This window comes from Halichoeres trimaculatus, unplaced genomic scaffold, assembly GCF_033239565.1.
Source record: "Halichoeres trimaculatus isolate MK-OKI-2021-1 unplaced genomic scaffold, fHalTri1.1 fHalTri1_scaffold_21, whole genome shotgun sequence".
Lineage (NCBI taxonomy): Eukaryota > Metazoa > Chordata > Actinopteri > Labriformes > Labridae > Halichoeres > Halichoeres trimaculatus.
In genome coordinates this window covers 11,844,275-11,863,692 of record NW_027437199.1, presented here as the reverse complement: position 1 = coordinate 11,863,692, position 19,418 = coordinate 11,844,275, and the positions used below count along the sequence as shown (strand labels likewise).

The window sequence follows — 19,418 nt, the reverse complement described above, 5'->3', positions numbered from 1 at the left end:
GCATGTGTGTGTGTGTGTGTGTCCAACAACCCCCCTGAACCTTCACCTACTTCTGCATCATCCATCCTTTCCTGGGTCATTGTATATTGTGGCCAGATTTGTTACCCACAGTTGCGCACAACATAATACTTTCTGCTTCTGTCTTAAGTTAGAAAACAAATCCTTTCAGTAAATCGAATTATGCCATATCTCAAAACTTTCCATCCTCTGGATTACAGAAAAACTTGCAAAGACAGGGGGTTATCCCCCTGTTCCTACGGCCTAGCTGGTCCGTTTGCTGACCAGTTTCCATATTTCAGCAGAAGTTGTGTTTACGTTACCGCGTACAATCTCATCTGTCTCAAGATATGTTGAGAAAAAAAATCAGAAACCAGACTTTTTTGTCACACATTTAATTTTTCATCAGTGACATAAAGGGTTAATGTGGAGCGGGCAGATAAGTCCATATGGAAAGCAAAAGCAGGCAAAATTAAACCCATGCAATTGATGTTTGAGATCCCACCAAACGGCAACCTCCGGTCTAAGAATATGAGACAATGTGGAAGTGCTAAAATCTTCTGATTCTTGAGTGTCCGCTTAAGGCTGGCTCAGGAAGTACCAGAAATCACGTACACACCAAGCCAAAAAAAAAAGCCATGTTCAAGCAGAAATCTAAACCTATTTACAGCCTGGATCAAAAAACCTGTCTGAATTGTATATTTTACTACCGGCACAAACTGTTCGGAGAGTGATTTTTTTTTCCAACTCAGCAGTTCAGAGGTTATTAAGATTGCAAGCTTGCCCAATCAGAGGCACAGCTCAGGGTCATGTGACCGACAGGCGCCCTATAGCTGTATGCAAAGCCATTGCCACCGTGGCCACCATAAATAAATAGATAGATAGATAGATAGATAGATAGATAGATAGATAGATAGATAGATAGATAGATAGATAGATAGATAGATAGATAGATAGATAGAAACTTTATTGTCAGTCACAAGTGACAGAAATTCATCTTTGACAGGCTCCTTCACACATTTAAAAGGGACATTACAAAACAGATGAGAAGATTGGCCATGGCCACGATAGCCGATGTGCTTCATTTTCAGTATCAGAAACGGACAGGTGACGTCAGGGAGACTACGTCCAAGTTTTATACAGTCTATAGATCTCACTGAGGTGAACTAGCAACATTTTTATTTTACTTCTGTAAACAGATATCTCAAACATGTCAATTTAACATATTGTAAATCAAAATGTCAACTTGAACAAAACAATCAAAGCTGCTATACTCTGCAAAAGTGAATCAGCATTTCAGACTTCCACACATTCAATTAGACTAACATTGAATCCAAAAACATTTTTAAAAGTTGTTTTTCTGCCTTTGAGGAGTTGTAACAAATCTAAACTGAGTTGTTACTATTTGACAAGCATAATTATAAATTATAAGAAAACCCTGAGTTCCTGTCTCTTTATCAGCGCAGATCAAACAACACCTCCTAAAACACTCATTCCAATAAAACACAAAGAGCCTCATTCTCTTCATTTCCTCCTTTCACTCATCCTCCTTCTTTTTATCACTCCACTCTCCTTTAACATCCGGCACTGCCTTCATCAATGTCAGGGACAAAACACACACATCTACACCCTGATGAAGCTGTAAAGGCCACACGGCTTTGTGAGGAGGCGAAGTTCACAGCAAGAAGGAGTGGCATCATGTGTAAAGGCCAGAAAAGCGCGCACACACACACACACACACACACACACACCTATTAAAACAGGTAGGATCACGCTGTCCGCCCACACATGCATTCTTCTCGTGCCTTAGTGGGGTAAACAGTGTGGTCACGAGGGGAGCTGCACAAAGAGGTATTAAGAGTACGACAAATAAAAACAAGAGGATAAATTCAGACCTTTATGCCAGGGGTGAGTCATCCCAGTCCTTCGTGCTAATTTGGAGCTCACAGTCATCTGCTGCATACATTAACTTCCACTGAATCCTGAAAGAGAGAAAAAAGAGAGAGCACATGGTTATGTAAGAAGTCCCCGAGAAACGGACAGCATCTCTTCACCGCCTGCCCCTCGAGAGCAACAGCCATCCAGTCATCCAGCCATCCAGCCATCCAGCCTCACAGTCCCAGAGGAAAATATAAAAAAACAGAGCAGTGAGAGAGACGTTACATAAATGGCATTCAGCATCCATAAACACACTCAAGGCGAGAAATTAAGCCATGAATTACTGAAACACACACATTAGATGACTAACAAATCAACAGAAAGATGTATCTGCTGATCTGTATTCGGGTGATCAGGCTCTCTTACGGAATCCATCTCTGTTGACAAGACTACTTCCACATGCGCTGTAACTTCCTCACTGACCTTTGTTCATTTAGCTAGAAACAAAACCTCAAGCAGAGATGGACTCACGCTAGTCAAAGCACAAGGCGTAGCTTGACTTCACGTGTACTCAGATTTAACACTCGACAACAAAGCAAAAAGAATTGCATTCAGACATCAAAACGTACAGACAGGTGCAAAACAGAAACACAATTAGGAAACAAAAACATGCTTAGTCATACTGCTAGCCACAGGCTTAAAGCCAAATTTTTTTAAACAAGTAGAGCTCAAAGCATCAAAGTGGAAGATAATTTCTACAGGAGGACAATTAGCAAGCAATTCATCAATACAAGGTGAGTCATGTCTGCTAACTGACCAGGGGGGGTCAGTATAGATCAAAACTGTTGAATGTACCTGTCAAAGAACAGAATGTGCAGTTTAAATAACATTAATTATTCTTGAGTTAGTGTTTGTTTAATTTTGTCTATGACAACATTTTATTCAAGATGTATTTTGAGTTCAAAACATGTTGGCTTCACTTTTGAGGAAGTGTCACGTTGTCCATCTTTAACAGTCTGTGAGCAGTTTCAAATGTATTCATGGATATCTTTTAGCATAATTGAACTTTTTGTATTGTTTAGTTTTCTGCAGTGTTAACAGTTGGTTTCCAACAAATGTTCTATCATGGCTTTGTCCAAGAGCAAAATATTGACAGGGACTGGGAGCCAAACTGATGTAATTTGGCTGACTGCTGTTTCATGACCTCCACAGCCATTTCGGTTAGAAGTTACTTGTTTATTTATTTGACCTTTATTTTACCAGGTAAAAAATGTTTGGGAACCAGTTCTTATTTACAAATACGACCTGGCCAAGAGGTGACAGCAGGAACACATACAAATGTAAACTACAGACACAAATAAGAATAACATACAACAAAAAGTAAACCAGTAAGACGCAATGTGTATGAGGTGTAAAAAAGTATGTGTGTATAATTAACTGTGCATGTAAGTAAAGTTCAAAGTGATCAGCAGGAGCAGGAGGAGTTGAATTAAAAACAAAAAAAATCCAAGAGGGACAAGGGGAGGAGATCTCTGAGTTATCTCCTCTTAGGTTTAGGACTGAGGAAAACATCTTTACAGTTCAATTTGAGGGCAAAATAAGCACCCTGTCTGAAAATTTGCATCATTCTCCTGCATCTTTACAGAAACACTGTAAAGATCTGTAAGAAACTGGAATGGAAAGGCTTTGATCCTGTTGACACTGGTAGTTATGTTGTGACTCACTGAAGGGCAGCAGGAGACCCACAAAGTTCATTGGTCTTTATGTGAGGACATGTTTGGCACTGAAAACACGTCCAGCTCATCTGTTCGGTGCCGTTTTTATTGTTTCTGTCCTCTGTGCCTCAACATCTGCTGCTCTCCTGTTCATCCTTCAAGCTGCCTGATGTGTCACAAATTAGTTTCCATGCAAACACACACATTTCATTAGAGACAGCTGCTGTGCTTCTCAATGGTGCATCACTGTGTACGACACAGCTGCCTGGTTCATGGGCTCCTTACGCCCTTAATTGTGTGTGTGTGTGTGCAGGAATAATAAGTATAAAGCATTTCATACATCAATCACACAGAGCACATAGATGTTACGTACTTTTTTGTCATAAGACATAACGATCTGACAGTGAATTCAGTTCTTATTAAGTCTTACGCTGCACACATCGCCCCCCTGTGGACACACTCAGGGTTTATGATGAATCCCCTGCTTTAACTGAGCCTTCATTGATCTGGAACAGCGTGTTTCAAAATGAAAACACAGTCGATTAAGTTTTTAAGAATAAAAAGGTTTGAAGCTGCAGTACAAATTGAAGTTACCTCAAACTGCCACTAGAGGCTGCTAATGTAGCGGTAAGTGATCTGCTGAAAAGTACTTTCACTTCCATTTTGCTTTTGTGATTCAAATAGAAACCTTAAACCTGAAACTTTTGACTCACAACAATCCTCTTCTTTCACCACAGTACACTAATATATCATCTTCTACTGGCCTAAAGTCAACTTAGTGGTGAACTGCGGAGTCATTTTTGGGAAAGTGTCTGCCTGATTTTCTTCTTACATGTTTGCTTTCAGAGTCACAACTTTTGTGGGAGTTGGATTAACTGGTAGAGCTATTTCATACTGGAAATGGATCAGCAAGATTGTAGATGGTGGTAATGTTGGCCTAAATGTACAACCCCAACAGTGATGATACAATTCAAAAATTCAATTCTTGTTGAGCTGAAGCCAAACAGATCTGTCTCATATTTAGTGAATAAAATCCAGCCTGGTCTCATTATTAGAGTGTTAAATTTTGCAGGTTAGTTTCTTATACTACTTTGTGGTGATTGTTTTTGTCTTTTAGTCTGTTTAAAATTTATGTTCTGATGTTGAAGGTTTTTAACTGCGAGACGCCAATTTTGTTCCCAGGGGATAATAGTTGTAATGGCGCCAATAAATCAACTATAAAAAAAATATGTACCACTGAAGTTTAAGTACTAAGAAAAGAAATTATACGCCACTGAAAATCCACAAAAGTAAAAAGAGGAAACATTTGGCAACACAACCCAATATGTCAACTTTAAGTAGGGATTATGGGTTGGTACCGGACACTGAGTCCAAACAGCCTGCAAGCTCCAAATGTTTAATCACAGCAGCGCTTGCTGTCCATACTTTTTAGGTGGGGTTTGAGACAGGATGCATTTTCTTTCTTTTTAGGTTTCAAAATTTAATAAGGAGAAAATACATGTTAACTCTTTACTGCCTAAATTAATTAAAATGATAATAAATAGAATGTTTTATGTGTTTTGCATTCTTTTGGATGTTAAATTAAGTGTAGATTGTAAATTTGAGTGTAGAAAACACAATAGTTATAACTAAGTTATATAAACAGACACGAGAAGCTTATGCCCTGACAAATGTAATGTGACGTCATGGATCTGACATACTCTTTGGTATGTGTAGAATAGGATTCAATAGGTAATAATGAGATACAAATGTCATTTTAGCCACATCAAGACCTGACAGGGTTTGTCCAAAATTTGCGAAAACAGGCATCAAGGGGTTATTAAAGGAGGTAAAGCTTCATCCAAATTTCAGGAATTATCCACACCCCGTCTCTCTTTGAGCAGCAAGAATTGAAACAGAACACAGGGTGCCGAATCATAAGACTTACTAAGTGCCGCGTCACACAAATCCAATTAGGACAATCAAAACAGGAAATAATTGAACCAAGCTGAACCACCCCAGGCCACCCTCTAGACACACCCCTGCATGTGGAGCCCTGCATCTGCAGAACATATACAAAAATAGTAAGTTTTGGTTTCTTGTATCAAATTGAGTTTTCTGTATATTTGTAGAACACACTTTCAGAAGTACGTAACTTGAGAAAAGTAACTGAAGCTGCAAAGTCTCAACTTTTAAACCACATGGTGCCTCATTTTCTTCAACATGTAATCAGCATAAATCACTCAGCAGGGTTCTGACAGATTGAATTTTAATCTCAATATAAAGTCGCCCATCTCTGCACACCACTGGGTATTTGTTCCCAACATTGAGGCTCAAACCTGCAGAGTGACTGACAGACTGCAAAGGAGAACCAGGCCAGCAGGGAGTTCAGCAGCCCTGAAACAGGGCGGCACAGTGGGAGCGTTGTCCCTGTTGCCCTTGGACTCAGAGACATTTATCCTCCGAGTTTGACAGCCAAGGACCACAGCCAGGAGGAGGGAAAGCATCTGATTGGCCAAGGGAACTGTAACACCTCAGGGTACTTTGAATGTAATGTAACTGCAGTGTTAACCTGAACGCAGCCTGGAGGGAAATGTCGGCTCCCAGTGGCTGCAGAGAAACGTCAATCACTACCAACGCCAAATAAGGCACAACAGCTTTCTGAATGATGTAACCACAGCACTATGACAAAGCTCCTTTTTCTGCTAGCTACCTCAACAGAGTGTGTGTGTGTGTGTGTTCTATCATTCTATCTATCCATCTTTATATCCATATCTATATACATATACACCAAAATATAAACATTTATATTCATACAAGTGTGTGTACGTGTGTTTATGGTTTAATCTGAGGGCGCTGCTTTCCCTGCATCCAGAACGCCGTACATCGTGTTCCTGAGCCTTCTGACAGCAGCCCTGAACGCTGCCAAAGAATGTGCTTCCTGGCATTGGACCACACCTCCAGCTGACCCCCCCCCTCCGCCCCACATACACACACATGTACAACCCACATACACACATGTACTTCTATAGAGAACACACACTGGCATCTTCTTGGTGTACCTGCGGCTTCACTTTTGTGTGTTTTCATATTAGCAAGAGAAAAAGAGTTGCTTGTTTTGTAATACACACACACACACACACACACACACACACACACACACACACACACACACACACACACACACACACACACACACACACACACACTCAACTAGCTGAGTTTTGTTATTCCATTCATGATTTTTTTTATCATTCGTGTTCATTCACATTGTGCACAGTCCCTAGACATACATCATTAGCTCAAGTTTTCTAAATTTCCCAGAATGCATTTCTATTTAAAGAAATACTGTTGTTTTTTGTTAAAGTTAAGTAACTGTAAAATCATAGCAAGCATCGAGTTATCCACTAGGATTTAAACTTAAAAAACTGTAGATTATTGTTGTCCACAAAAAAAACTGAATGCAAAATATTGTTTCTGAATGATCACTAGAAAATTTAACAGAGTAACACAAGGGTTTCATTGATACAACACGTTTCTTCTAAACCAGTTCAAAACCTGATTATGTGTTATAAAAGTCTACTGATTAAGAAATGAAACAGAAGAACAAAAGTAAAACTCAAAGGGGACTTTTCTTTTTACTAAATGTGTAAGTCCAGAATGAAGATGCAGGCTGATTTTTCATAAACTAATGAGATGTATGTTGTGCTCGCTCTGTCCCAACGTGCTCTCAGTCTCATCTCGACATATGCTGAAGATTTCATTATGACACCAGGAGAGAGTGTTTTGACTGTAGTGAATGATGCCCCAGGAAAGAAAAAATGAGCAGAGCACACAGAGATGAGTCATACTGTGTAACGCCTATGAGCTGTGAACATTAATGGAGTCTGGTGGCTTAGAAGAGAGTGGTGCCAAAATAGCATCGTTGACAAACTAACATTAAGTGATGATCCTGCATTGCAGCTTTACAGTCAGTTTTATGGTTTCTAGGGCACACAATCTACAGGAGTAATCCAAAAGTCATTCAGATCTGTTATTAAAATAAATAAATAAATAAATAATAAAAAAAAAAAAAAAAAAAAAAAAAAAAAAAATAATAATAATAATAATGTAAAATCTCAGTCAAGCTTTTAGGTACTTTTTTCTTATCTATAAAGTGTGCTGCGTCTTATACGCTGGTGTGACTTGTATTATATACCAGCATCGAATAGCTAAGCAAGGTACTGAGTTGTGATGCAGCATTTTATCCAGGAGATGGCGCTTTTATCTAGCTAAAGCTTCGTTATGCTGATGCACAAACAGTGTATCCGCTACCCTCACAGTTGAGCTACTGTGCCTAGCTAGCACTGTACAAGCCGATTGTTCTGAAAAAAAAAAAAAAACGATTACAGAAACTGCAAGTTGTGGAGCTTGCTGAAGGCAGTGGAAATCGTCCCGCAGGAGGACATTTCAATGTCAATGAGAAAACTGCAACATTTATTTTTTGCTGTTGTTAATGATATTTGTACAAACCCCTCTCCTTAAAGAGAGCTGCAAAAACTGACAGTGTGTTATCATAGACTGTATAATTAATGGACGTAGCTTCCCGCCTGTTTCTGAAACGGAAAATGAAGCAAATCTGCTATAGCGGCCATATTGGAAGTGGACGAAGTGACCTAAGCTGTGCCTCTGATTGGGCGAGCTTGCCATCTTAATATCCTCTGAACGGCCTGGATAGAAAAAAATATTCACCCCTGTTCAGTGTGTGCCGATAGTGAAATTAGCGATTCAGACAGGAGATGTTTTTTGATCAGGGCTGTAAATAGGTTAAAATCTGCTTTGAAAACGTCTTATTTTTGGCTTGATGTATATGTGACTTCTGGTACTTTTGGAGCCAGCCTCAAGTGGACACTCGAGAAACAGCAGAATTTAGCACTTCAGCATTGTCTCATATTCTTAGACCAGAGGTTGCTGCTTGCATGTTGTATACCAGTGCAAGTTATATTCCAGATTTTACGGTAATAATAATAATAATAATAATAATAATGATAATAATAATAATAATAATAATAATAATAATAATAATAATAAATTTAAAAAAAAAAAAAAAACGGTGAGGAAGTTGTATTTTGTGCTTATTTTAGTGCCCCCTGGAGGCAAAATCATATCCTTTTACTTTTTATGACCTTGGGCTGTAGATGCCTATGCAATGTTTCCTGGTTAGTAGGAAGTCATTGTTTAGGATTCTGGTATGGGAGCCAAAGTGGCCAATCAGGAGCGGCTCAGGCGATGCTTCTAGACACGCCCACTTCTTGTTGAACCGGGCTTTGGACGCAGCCAGCTGAAGCTCAAGATAACATCAGATTGATCTGTTTCAGCTTAGCTTAGTGGCTCTAGGAATGAATGTTGCTAAAATAGGTATTGTGGAAAACATGAAGAACAGCAGAGACAGTCTACACCTTGTATAATCCCACAACTTTCTCATGTAATACAACCCTGATTTACAGGCGCTTAAAACAGAATGACAAACTGATACTACCACAAGCAATCTATGAGGCTACATCCTCCAAACACACACGTGACATTTGACCTCGAAGCCCTGCTGCCATTTCCACCAGCCCAAGAGGGGCACTCTCCAGCAGCCAACACATTTTGATCTGCAGATCACAGCCAGCAAACAGAGAAAACAGCACGTGTGATCTCAGTACTCACAGTGGCGTTTTTACCCAGCATGCCTCTGCAAAAAGGGGGAAATCCTCCATCAGACTGCAGAGATTTCTTAACTCTTCTCCTAAAATCTTCTCCTATCCTTTACTTCACTCTCTTCTCTGCTCTGAGATCTCAGACGCATTCGATCAGCTTTGTGTGATCATGAATGAAAGAGAAGAGTGACTCACAGATAGCAGTCCCACTCATAGACCACAAACACACACACATACACCAGACACACACTTCTTAGTAACATGCTTATGTAGATGTACAGAGAAGCGTGTGTGGAGTGTGTTCCTTAGAATTCAAGCATTCACCTTTCTAAATGAATCATAGCAACGAGGCAGACGAAAAGATGACTGATCTGAGGTCAGGGTCTGAACCTCTCTTTTACGCACACATACACTCACTTTAACACATTTTTAAAGATTCACAGACAGGTGAAGCATCAGAGGAGGAGAAAATAAGACAACCTGCAGGATATGGGGTCAAAAGAAAAAAAATTAACTGAGACTAAGTTTGTGATTTAAAAAGAAAGATAAACCAACCTCATTGACAATTGGAGGAAAGTCCCAAACACAGTCACTCTTCCTCCTTGAATAACTTCTGACTGAAAGCATCATCATCAGATATGTCTCATTAAAAGAGCTGATCTGGTTTGTTCTAGCTTTTTGGGGGGCCTTGAGGACCAATAAGAAGTAGGCAAGGAGGAGTCTAAATGAGATGTCAATCATATTTCACATCTTGTTCATCCTGCAGGAAGCTGGAGCACTGACAGGCAGCTGAGGTTCTGACAAACCACATCCCCTTAGCATTTCATCAGCAGGTTAGCATGGGACTTCCAATCATCCAGTCCAATCCACTTTATTTACATAGCACATTTTAGCAATTGAACGTTCCCAAAGAGCTGCACAAAACTCAAACAAATATAAAACCAAAATCCAGTAACACCAAAAAAACGTACTAAAACAGGAAGTAGTAGCTTAAAGGCAGGGTTGGCAGTCCTGAAAAACCAGCATGAATTTGAATGCAGCATCTTGTCATGACTCCTCCTAGCCCCTCCTCCCCCTCCCCTTGGGGCTCCCTCAAAGCAACGCCCCCGCTCACATGCACGAGTGCCGCTGATTTGCAACTATGATTGTGAATAAGTGAAAGACGGACTCAGCACATCATTTTATGTCTTGCACTACGTAACGTCATGCCTCATTTTGAGGTAAGGAAACACCAAAACGTTAAAACGTAAAGCTAAAAAAACAATAAACAAACGTGGCTTTTGTCAGTACTCACGACTGTCATGTTAGAATCGTCCACTTTTACCTGTGACATGATATCAGGAGTAAAGCTATAATACAAATAGTACATGTACATTTTCTCAAGGACTTACCAAATATCACAGTTTTTTTTTTTTTTTTTTTGCTTGTCAGAGCCCCTGTGGTGACAGTTTATTAGACTCTGATCCGAACTACAGCCCAGAGCCAAGTACCCCATCAGGTCAGAGGGGACATGCCCGAGGTCGAGCGAGAGTGGCTGTAATTAGAGGCAGGGGAACAGAGCAAGAAAAGAAAGCCTCCGTTTTTTTTTTTCTTGCTCTGTTTAGCTGGAGGAGCGGCAACAGGCAATCGAGGTGTAGGTAGCTTCTCTGCCATTCTGCAGCGCTGCTCCTTCCTTCTCAGCTCAGCCACGCGCACTGAATCATGTGCACGCCAGTGAAATGTACGCGCAGGAGGCGGGCAGAACTGCGACGGGATTTGATTGGTTTACAACCAAGGTGTCCCGGGATGACGATTGGTTGGTGTTTTTCCTGTTTTACTCCTGCTGTAGAAAGCGGATATTTTCCGCTCTACTTTAAGAACACATCATGTATTTCTTGCCATCGGTACATATAGATCATTTTAACCAGCATAACAAAAAGTTTATCTAAATCAAACTACCAATTATACCTTTGACCCAATAAATATGCATACAAAAAACAATAGAAATGTTGTGTTGTACATTGCTTGTGGACAAAAGCGTCTGCTAAATAGAATAAAATAGAATAGAATAGAATAGAACTTTATTGTCATTGTAACAAGTGCAACGAAATTGAAATCAAGAAAACAAAAGTAAGAAAGTGTATAGAAAGTTCAAAAAGCTCCATAAGAAAATAGATGATGACAGCTTGTCCATCATTCTCCAGTTCAGCCAGCCTCCACCTCCACAGGGTCCAGGACTGAGCTTCTTCAGCAGTCTGTTCAGTCTCTGTCTCCTGGATCCTGTCTGCTCACAGCAGGTGAAGTTCTTCCAATGTGGCGTTAGTGTCTGATGTTAGCTCCATTAGCCATGTCTGTAAATAGCATGATGCTACTCTACCTTCTGGCATTCCCTCTGTTGCTGGGTTAGCATGGCTAGCTCGTCCATCTTATTGGAGATAGATCTTACGTTCCCAATAACGATGGATGGAAGGACAGGTCAATGTCGTCTCTTCTTAGCTCACACCTGAGAACCAGCACGTCGTCCTCACCTCTTTCTCCTGACCTTGTGGGAAGACATCAGGTCTTGCACCAGTTAGAATGACATGGTACAGGCTGCTAAGAGCTGAGTTCACATGTGAACAATGCAGCCATGGTTACATGTAGGATCTCCAGACAATCACAGGAGAAAAAGTAGTAAAAATATCACTGAAGCCACAAAAAGTTTGGTGTCCATGACCAACAAATGAGCCATACAAAGTAATGATCAACTCCAAATACAAAGATTACGAAAAAGAGATGAAAAAATGTCAAGAAACAGACAAAGAAGAGAGAGCTGCTGCAAAAGGCAGCCATAGCCAACAGGACGACGCCTAGCAGCTGAACCAAATTAACCAAATGAAATTGTACGTTTGTAGAAATTAATAAAATAATAAAAAAGACACAGGGGACCACACAACTCAAGCAGTGATAAAAGCTAAAGATTAAAAATTGGATCGTAGAGGAGACTTTAAACAGTCCAAAACAGCCCGCTGCATTATGTTATAACTTGCCTTGCAATATGCAGTAAACTTTGCCGCATTATGTAACAAGTTCTTACATGTTGCATCACTCATTACAAAATGTGGGTTCTTGCATGTAATAAGTAAGAACTAATTATTACATATTGCGTTCAAAGATTTTATTACAAAATGCATCTTTATTCCATAATGAAGTGAAAATTTATTACAATTTTACATATTGGGCGTTATTACATTATGAGTTGTTACAGGCCTTAAATCTTGTCTTAGGCACTGTGAGCTGGAGCTTGCCCTCAAACCTCAGGTGTATAAATTTGGATGAGCTCTGTTGGGCCAGTCCATTCATCATAATCATCATCAGTCACAGTAAAATCCCACCTTGTGCCATACAAGAAGAAAAAGAACAACCTCAGAGGTTTGAACAGATCTACTCTGACCCAAGACAAGAACCGAGACCTGGTTACAGATCAAGCCACTAGCAAAGCGATCCATCAACCTGGATAGACTTTTAGCTTTTCTATCACATGTCCATGTGTGGTTGCTTCTGGTCACAAAAAGCCAAGGTGGAACCACAAAAATGCTTCGCTACTTTGTGATGCTCTTGTGTGGAAACTGAATAAATTCAAGAAAACCATGTGATTAACAATGACTGAGCATGTATGCAGTGTGATATATAACTGAATCATCACTTGTCTAGCCATGTGGTGGTGAGCACAGGAGCATTTAGAGGAACTCTGAGTTCAAGGGAAACTCTGGCTTTAGAAATTTGAGAGATGAGTTTGAAAATGATCCAGAAAAAAAGCACTGAGCAGATGTGAGCACCATAGAGGGGATTAAAGGGTTGTTTTAACTTTTGCTGTGTCAGTTCTTACTCTTTAACAGGAGAAACTGAGTTTGAACCGTTGTTTATGTGAAGCAGATGTTTGTTTTTTCAGCTTAAAGTGGTACTATTTTTGTTCATGGTTATATTTCATAAATAATTCTGATAAGGTCACAATAAAGGGAAAGCCAGTGATTTAGAATTACAATCTCATAAAGTTTGGAGACCTCCATGAGAGAGATATCTGAGGCGGTCTGCAGAGCTGATGAAATTCCCACAGCACTGAATCATCACTTTTCTTGGAGAGTCGTCCAAATGCATTTCAAAACCTGTCTAACCTCAGCTCTTATTCACCATTAGGGGTTGAATGATCCAACACTTAGTGACTTTGGTTTTACGATAAGGAGAACAGTTAGTAAGATCATATTTATAAATATTTTTTTGTAAATTTGTCCACAAACCACAGCTTAAATGACTGTGATTATATCATAAAGATGTCATCCCGCTTACGTTTTCCAATCTCATACAGCTCATTCAGTGTCATAGCTTAAATCACCCAATATCAATTTTTACTACCACTGCTCAGTTCAGCATCTGTTAGGGATCCTCCTTCAATGAATCTCAGGTTTCTTAGATTAGAAAAGTGTCTTCATGCAAGAAACAGAACAAGTACATTTTTATCCCCAAATCTTGAAATGAGATATTTCTGGATTTCACTGGTGAATGTGGCTCATATCAAGTTTAACAAGACATCTTTCTTCTCCTTCTTCTGTTTGTTTGTTTTGTGTACATAAACCCAGGAGAAATCCTGACATAGGCTTTAAATACTCTGGAGGGATTCTATAAATCCCACCTGGACTAGTAACACCTCACAATCTTCGAGGAGGAGCCAGGAAACCACTGCAGAAGATAAACATATTCTTAGCCCACCTCAATAAATGTGAAGCAGCAATATCTACAATGTAAGATAAATAAAAGAATAAGATATAAAAGAATCAACTAGAAAAGCACTCGGAGAGCGCAGACCTCCACTGTCACGTAACACTTTAGTCCTACTTTAATGTTATACTTCCTTTCAGCAGACTGTCTGCTACAATTTGGTGTTACTTGCAGGTTTGTACCATGATTTGTTTCCTGACAGTGTTGAAACTTATGATCTGGATCTTAGTATCCAGAATATTGCCAGGATCTAAATCCTACTTTTACATCTGTCAGAAATTATCGTATTGCAGAGCAATCCGACCATTTATCGTGGAGTTATATACACATATGGTGAAAATGGCCCTATGTCACAATGATAAAGAGTTCTTTAAAAAATATCCTGGATCAAGACGGTGATCACCCCCAAAATTTCATCACTTCTCCCTTATCCCATTTTGAACATTTCCTGAAAATTTCATCAAGATTCATTAGTTTTTGAGTCATGTTGTTCACAGACAAAAAGACAAACTCTGCTAAAATCTTAACCTCCTTAGTGGAGGTAACTAAACAATATTAGCTGCCATCTCTTTAAGGCTCCCCACTCTTCAAACCTCCTTTCCTCTAATGGCCAGCCCTCTAAAGACCTATTGGGCAGAGCGCTACAGGTATATACCTTGGTACTCGAAGCCCACCCCTCCATCTTGTCATGCACCAGCTAGGAGATCTTGAGGTCATATCATTTAAGGAGGTCCCATAAAGATGGGTGGTGGAGATTAGTTTAACTCAGATAAAAACAGACTCACTGTGCCGAGTTAGCATTTTCGAGTCACACCCTAGGGACATGTTTTGAGTTTCCGGAGGGTGCATTTTCAGTTTCAGGGTCAAATTCCCCTCGTGATACAGTCAAGATTTTTTTTTTTTTAAATAATAAAACAGCAATGTCGCCTCAAACCCTGTTTACATAATTAAAAGCAGAGTGCTGTGGATTCATTTGTGGTGGTGAATTCAGATTAGTTGACTGCAAAGAAAGACTAAATCTTTGCTGCACTTGACTTTAACCTTCCCTAAGGATATGTTGAGTGATTCTTTTGACTTCTGTAGTTCCTCTTTTAGTTAATTTGACTGCATTTTGATGAATCAGACATATAAAAAGCATCAGCAAAGAAGTTTAGCAGTTTAGGGCCAGTTATTTTAGAGGCTTATCAACACCATGAAGCATAGTTTTACTTCTATCCCTGAAGGTGAACACTTAAGGAGGTAAACCCTTGAACATAGCCAGCCTTGAGTTAAAAATAAAAAAGAAAAGAAAGAAAATTAAAACACGAGAAGACAAGAGGAGTCACCTCACCACACACCCACACCTAAAATTACAGGGACTAAATTATTAAAATTGCCTTAAAGTTCATGAAATTCCCCTGCTGTTTAAATCTTTAACCACAGCCATGAGAAGCAAGGTTTCTTTTTCTGTGCATTTCACCTAATCAACATCTCAGATATGCTTTCTGCAGATTCCACCCTACACAGAGGCTCTGATAGAGAGTACAGGTGCAGCAGCAATTATTGATTCTGTGGCTGCTGCATTAACAGACTCAGGGTGTGTTCAGAGTCATAACGGACCTAACAGTCAAAGTCAGAGTGGTGGTCATACCATGATCTCCCTATGAGTCACGTTTGGTCCAACTGATAACACTGACTTATAGTGAGACTTTGAAAACACAACGTGCTGACAGGAAATGGATGAAGGTTTCATAGCTTTTGGTTTTGAAGTTTCAGAGTGGACATCAGTTTTTTTTTCTCCTCATTAGGTTCAACAGTCTAGTTTTGAGAAATCCCCCTGTTCTGAATTTATTCTTCACAGCTTGAGCACAGACATCCTTTGAACCCCCTGGTTAACATCTGACAGTGAAAAGTAACTCTGAAATAAAGGTCAACCAAGCAGACATTTAGGTCTGGACAGCTTTAGCAGTTAGCAACATCTAGCCTTGTTTACAACACATGGCTAATTACATGATCCTAAAGTATATAACCGCTGTGGCTGCTGGTTACAGCAGCTCTCTCTTCTTTGTCTGTTTCTTGTGACTTTTTCATCTCTTCTTCATCATCTACTTATTTGGAGTGGATCATTACTTTGTATGGTTCATTTGTTGGTCATGGACACCAAACTGGTTTTGTCTTCACTGATATTTTTACTTTTTTGCTCTTGTGTTTGTCTGGAGATCCTACATGTAACCATGGCTGCATTGTTAATACGTGAACTCAGCTGTTAGCAGCCTGTAGCATGTCAATGCTAACTGGTGCAAGGCCAGGTGTTTCCCCACAAGGTGAGGAGAAGGAGGTGAGGATGACGCGCTGGTGCTGAGGGGTGAGCTAAGAAATTACGACATCCACCTGTCCTTCCATCCATCGTAATTGGCAACGTAAGATCCATCTGCAATGTGATGGACAAGCTAGTCATGATAACCCAGCAACAGAGGGAATACCAGAGGGCAGAGTAGCATCATGCTAGTCACAGACATGGCTAACAGAGCTTGAACTTTCTATACACTTTCTTACTTTTGTTTTCTTGATTGCTGCTGTGACTCCTTCTGAATTTCCCCTTGAGGATAAATAAAGCATTTTCTATTCTATCCTATTCTATTCTATTCTATTCTATTCTATAAGAGGAGGGTCAGTTTCACTGTAAACAGTAAGTTACACTGAGGCTTCTTGATGGTTTACTTCAGCTGCATGTGCCTGAAAAAGAAACTTTTTTTTTCTTTTGGAAGGATTAACAGCTCACTTAGCTAAAGTAACAACATCATGAAGCAGATTAGTCAAAAGTAAAGCTTCGTCATGTTCGAATGTGGTGGGATCCATCATTTCTGATGCATTCCAGGAAGTCAGGAAGTCTGAAAGCTTATTGCCTTTAGCAACGCAGCATAAAGCCGATTTGTGTCTCAGTGTAAATGTTTAATCTCAAACAGATTTTAAGCTGATTGTTAGAGAAATAAATCATGCATGGTTTTAACTTGAGTCACTACAGCTCTAATGAAAAGAAAAATAAGCTTTAGAGACTAAAACAACATTTTTTACCACGAGAAATGGACAACATGTTGTAGTGTGGGATGACTTAGGGTTTGACTCAGTGAAGTAGCCAGCCTCAAGATGTACTTTGTTTATTTGCACCTGGGGAAATCCTTTTGTTACAGCAGCTAGAATAGAATAGAATAGAATAGAATAGAATAGAATAGAATAGAATAGAATGGTTTGTGGCGACTCAGGGAGCTGCAATTTTTTTTAACCCCATATTTGGCTTTATTTTTTCAGCACTGGAGGTTGCTGCTGAGGTGAAGCATAATCAACGCAAACCGCAACGTCTCGTATGTTGTTTCTGTTTTAATTCAACAATCTCAGTTCTCATCCCATGAAGATGCAACCCATACCTGAAACCTTGCTGAAACAAAAACCAGAGCCCCGTTTTTCATAACAAAGAAAAACAAGTTCAGAATAAAAACCCTTCTGGTGACACTTTCAAACTGAGAAAAGAAAGGAAAAAGATGACAATGAGGGAGTGCATTAAGCAGCCAGTACTTTTCTTTCTCTGCAAAGAGCCAGATATACACTCTGCTGTGGTTGAATTGGTAATAGTGCTGAATCAAGTGTCTACCGTTAGAAATGTCCTGGCAACAGGTTTCACACTGACTACATGGAGGAACAGCACGATATGATACTAAAACAAAGGATTATTGTTCCAGCAGTCACCTCTCACAGGATGAATCATCGCGTTGTTTTAGGACAGCTTCACAGATAAAATATAAGAGCAACAGTGAGAGTGTTCCTGTGATTTCAAAATGAAAATGCAGTGCTGTAATTTTAGTGTGATTTCGGCCAAAAATGTCCTATCTTGGATTTAGCCGTAAACTTCCAACATTTAACAAATGAAATATCTGGGTTTCAGGTAAATTGTCCGTCGTGACCTAAAACTACTGAAACATCACCAAGTAGATATGAAAAGTCTGGACACATCCCTGGTTGTAGGTCATGTCTGTATCCTTGTGCCTGTACCTTCCCTGAGAGCCAACAGTGAACTGTGCCCATTCTACTGCAGGCGAAGCCTGTCACAATAATTTGCATTTATATGGAAATAACAGGATTTTAAAACCCAGGAGACATGTTTACCCTGTTCCTGGTGGACACTGAGTCATTGCATTTAGAGAAAAAGTCAAACTGTAATCAGATATTTATGACCTTGACTTCTCTGACAAAGGAGTTGTCTTACCATGCAAAGATATAAAAATATAAGAGCCAGGAAATATCTGGATTTCTTCTTTTCCTCCTTTTTTTCTGAAAAGGGATCTGTCATCTTTTTTTCTTTTGTCTTTTGTTTGGCTCTTCTTTTGTGTTTTCCTTCTTTGCATCTTTTCTTTTTTTGTATCCCTGCTTTCTTCTTTGTTTTTGATTTTGTACATTAAGTTTTCTTTATTTTTTTCATTTGCCTATTTTTCTTAATTTCATCAGATCCTTTTTTTGTGTTTTGTCTCTGTTAGTGCTATATATTGCTTTCTTCTTTTCTGTATAATCTATTTTCCCCATATTTTCTTTTCTTTCTTTGTCCATTTTTCTAAATTTCATTTCTTCTTACTCTTTGTGTTCCTTTCTGTTTTTTATACTTTGTTTTTGTCTCTTTGTCTCTTTTCTTTTTTTCCCTCTGTTTTCTTTTTCTGCATTCTTCCTTTAACTTGCATTCTTCTTTCTTTCTTCTTTCTTCTTTCTACTTTCTTTCTTTCTTTCTTTCTTTCTTTCTTTCTTTCTTTCTTTCTTTCTATATTTCTTTCTTTCTATCTTTCTATTTTTCTTTCTTTCTTTGTTTCTTTCTATTTTTCTTTCTTTCTTTCTTTCTATTTTCTTTCTTTGTTTGTTTGTTTGTTTGTTTGTTTGTTTGTTTCTTTCTTTCTTTCTTTCTTTCTTTCTTTCTTTCTTTCTTTCTTTCTTTCTTTCTTTCTTTCATCTGAAGTCCTTAGTCCTCAATCCTTTTTCTGTCTGTCCATCTTTCTTTCTAATTTTTTCCCTTTCCCTCTGTTTTTCCTCTCTTCTTTTATTCTCTTTTTTCTCTCTCCTTTCAGTCTCCTTCCTTTTTCCCCTTCTCTTCATTTTTTTCTTAACTCATCAAATCTTGAAGGGACCAGGAGTGGATCTTACAAACAATCTAACAATGTCAACCACCTTTGTGCATGAGGCTCTTGCTCCAACAACCAAGCCAAATCAGAGCACCGGGAGTTTCCCTTCATCAATTCTTTTGAGGGCTCTCTCAAAAAAAAAAGCCAACACAAAGACACCATTCTAGCAAAAACTGCACAGTCGTATTTCCAGGTGGTTGTCATATTGTCTTTTGCTGAGCAGAGGTTTCTTATCCAGACTTCACTCAGTGCTGTTTCTCTCAGCCGATACAGAAACTGATTATTCATTATCAGAG

The 19,418-nt window shown here is 39.2% G+C and overlaps 1 long non-coding RNA gene across 1 annotated transcript in view; it reads right to left on the bottom strand.

The window, feature by feature from the left end:
* The window catches only part of LOC141810727 (uncharacterized), a 71,117-nt gene that overhangs the window by 28,879 nt on the left and 22,820 nt on the right, over positions 1-19,418 (bottom strand). Inside the window, exon 2 of the long non-coding RNA XR_012600115.1 lies at positions 1,893-1,979. This is a non-coding gene — a long non-coding RNA (uncharacterized LOC141810727). The remainder of the gene's footprint in view (positions 1-1,892; positions 1,980-19,418) is intronic.